Raw genomic sequence first — 3,278 nt, 5'->3', positions numbered from 1 at the left:
CACCAAAGCAGGTTTTTGAGCGGCTGCCGTTTTCTTTCCAAAAGGCATGTGACAGTTTCAAGTAGCCTATAACCTTCTTACACATCTATAAAACAAAGAAAAAAAGTTGCATCGAAAACGGTGCACTCATTTTCCCGTGAAAAGCGAACAAAAACACATCCGCAAGCGTTACCGACAGACAGAAATTGAGATAAGGCTTGTTTCGGCTTCTCTGGTGTATGAAACGTGAAGATATGCAAAAAGTACACTATTCTGAGCAATGTACAGACAAAACTCTTATTTTATTTATATAGATTAAACTAGAGGTTTAATGATTCTCCCATATATTTGATGAATCAAAAATAGCTGCAGATCATCCACCAAGATTATAAGTTAAGTGTTCCTCACTTTTGTTCACAGAAAAATGAAGATTTATAATTTCTCTTTAAAGGTCATCATTAGCAGGTGGATCAGTTGATAAAGTGGATTTATAATTGGTAACCTGTTGGGAGGTCTCTTTGAAACACTTTCATGAATCTTCCTTAAGGTCTATAGTTTTAAAATAACATTTGAAGACAACAAATTGCCCATTGTTATTGCTCTAATTATTTCATCAAACACCTATCTGCCTATATCCAGTAATAACTACCTAAGTAATCATCTAACCCTCTCTGGAACTCTTCCAATCATTTTGTACCTACCACATCTGAAAGCAATATATTCCAAAGGTTTACTATCTTGTTCAAAAATAAAATTGTCTAATTTACAGAAATCTTCTATTCTACCAAATCTTATATCTGCATCACCTAATCTTACTACTTTTACCCTAAAACATAAAGAAAAAAATGATACATCAATTCTATCTACTCCCTTTATAATTTTGAACATTTTAATCAGATCTCCTCTAACTCTTCTTTACTCAAGACAAATAACTAAGGACCTTAACCTGTACTTATATGACAGCCCCACCATCCATGAAAACATCATAGTAGTCCTCCTTTGAACTTTTCCAATAACTAAGTGTCCTTAAAGTATGGGGCCAAAGACTGAACATAATACCCTAAATGATGCTTAACCAGATATGGGAGATCTATACAAACAAACTAGACCTCCTTTGACTTATATTTAAGATTCCTGTACATAGGCCCAAATCTTATATACTTTCCCACTCGCAACAAAACAATGTCTGGAAAACTTAACATTGCTCAACCAAAACAGCAAGATCCTTTTCTTCCATATCAGAATCATATCAAGTTGTTGCGGTCTAGGACAGTATTTCTCAGCTAGATTTGTCAGATGACCCTTACATCCAGGCTTTGGTCATTAATGTTGTGAAAGATTATGTAGATTAGCTAGTCGCATGAAATGTAACCTTGTGATCTAACCACTAAATAAAAACCCAGCTTTAAGCTTGAACAATTTAGTTCACGAAACATAGTTAAAATGTATTATTGCTGATTGTTACTCAACATTGTTATTCATCTTGAAGATGTTTTAATTCAGAATATTGTGTTTTTTGGAATTAGGTTTTTTCCTGATTCCTTTAATTATTGAAGTAATTATTCACATTGATATTCATGTTATATTGTTCATTAACATTAGTATCAAGTCCTGGCCAGGCATGTATTTATTAACTATGTTTTTAGTAAGTGATAAACTTTATATTCCAACTGTGTGAAAGTTTTATTTTGAATTCCTGTGATTGTCAATGTTTATTATATTGATAATTTTTTGTTCGAACCTGGTTGTAGCAGCTGTTTGTTTTAGTATGTTACAAGCTACAGGATGAATCCAGGGATAGATGCTTGTCATATGAGGATATCATGAGATCTCTTGTTCTCTCTTTTAAATGAGATAAATCTTAAAAACATATACTATCTAATTTAAGTATTCAAAATTTGACTTTTAATTTTATTCAAGTTGAATCCTAAAGCAACAGGCTCCAGGTCATAAATTCAAAATTCATGAAGGTCAGACATAGATGAGGCAGTTTTATTTTTCCATTATTTAATAGACTTACATTGTTACAGTGAATCTGTGGAACAAATTCCATGTTAAGAGAGTTAAGAGACTGCAACTTACAATGTTAAATAAATTTAAAAAAAAAGGAGTTAACAAGTATTAATATTAAAGGGATTAGGGCTGGATTTTGTGATTAGTTTTCTCTTTGTGTATGGATTTTGAGTGTAGGAATCCTCTGTGTCCTCTAAAAGTCTGATTTAACTTGCAGTTGCATAGTTGTAAGAAAAAGTTAACATCATTTTCAGTTTTTATACTACTTTAATCCCTAACCTAAGCCAAGATACTGGGAATATGAGATCATATTCTTCACAAAGGTAATTAATACTTGTTTTTAAGCTGTTGGTGTTAAAGTTAAGTTAAATGCTCTCATAATAAGTTATAAGAAAAGTAATTTTTTCACTATATCATTGATCTTAAGACTTATGATTGCATTGTGTTTCTTATTAATATTAGTACAATTATAAAGTTAGAAAAACACGTTGGTTCAAAAAGTCTTGAAGAAATTAATAAAAACCCTATAACCCGAGCGCTTCCGAAAGGGGCAAACAGCTTGGCCCTGAAGAAGAAAGGTGGACCATTCGAAAGTGCTCAAATATTAGCACAATATAAGCCTAACGTTAACAATAAATAAGTGTAAAAATTAAAATTTTTCATACCAGCAAGAGTAAGACTGCGTATATAATCGGTAATTATACTTGTACTTTTATTTTAATTTTTTAGTTTTACACAATTTTCAGCACAAACAGGAACTCTTCTTTAAACATGCGACTTAGTTAGATACCAAATTATACTTTTTTGTATTTTTTAGTTTTAGGCAGCCTACATGAACTTTCAAAAATAATATCCAAATTTAAGACTCACCTGCTTTTTTACAAAACGCATACATGGCACTTGGAACCTCCTATTTGCGAGCAACAAAAAAACGTGATACCTTTCCATCTATAACATTAGATTTCATATTTATGCTTCGAACTAAGGCGTTTAAGAAAGCACTTGATTTGTCTGGATAATCGCATGGTTCTGTCACGTGAGGAACGGCAACCATCCACATGTTTCAGTAATCACCAGATATACGTTTTTGTCCAGTTTAAAACAAAAGCAAACATAAGAATATTCTTTTGTGGTATTTGCAAACTAAAAATTTTAAAATGATTCTTACAACGTGATAAAAAAAAGTCTGATAGATTTTCTCATTGCATGAATTATTTTTTTTTTGTATTTTGTGACATTTGTATAATTTCATTTACACATTTACATCCACATATACAGTTTATTTA

The 3,278-nt window shown here is 31.5% G+C and overlaps 1 protein-coding gene across 2 annotated transcripts in view; it reads right to left on the bottom strand.

Annotated features, from left to right (window-relative positions):
- LOC106474146 (nuclear hormone receptor HR96-like) overlaps positions 1-3,003 on the bottom strand; it is an 11,612-nt gene extending 8,609 nt beyond the window's left edge. The window contains exon 1 of one of the 2 annotated variants that reach the window (XM_013934837.2): positions 2,863-3,003. The gene's annotated coding sequence lies outside the window, so the exon portion shown is untranslated. The remainder of the gene's footprint in view (positions 1-2,862) is intronic. The other variant, XM_022402515.1, reaches the window with a different exon arrangement.
- Positions 3,004-3,278: the final 275 nt, after the last annotated feature.

The sequence above is a fragment of the Limulus polyphemus genome, unplaced genomic scaffold (genome assembly GCF_000517525.1).
Source record: "Limulus polyphemus unplaced genomic scaffold, Limulus_polyphemus-2.1.2 Scaffold6875, whole genome shotgun sequence".
NCBI classification, from domain to species: domain Eukaryota; kingdom Metazoa; phylum Arthropoda; class Merostomata; order Xiphosura; family Limulidae; genus Limulus; species Limulus polyphemus.
The sequence above is the reverse complement of the archived record's forward strand: the minus strand, read 5'-3'. Positions and strand labels throughout refer to the sequence as shown.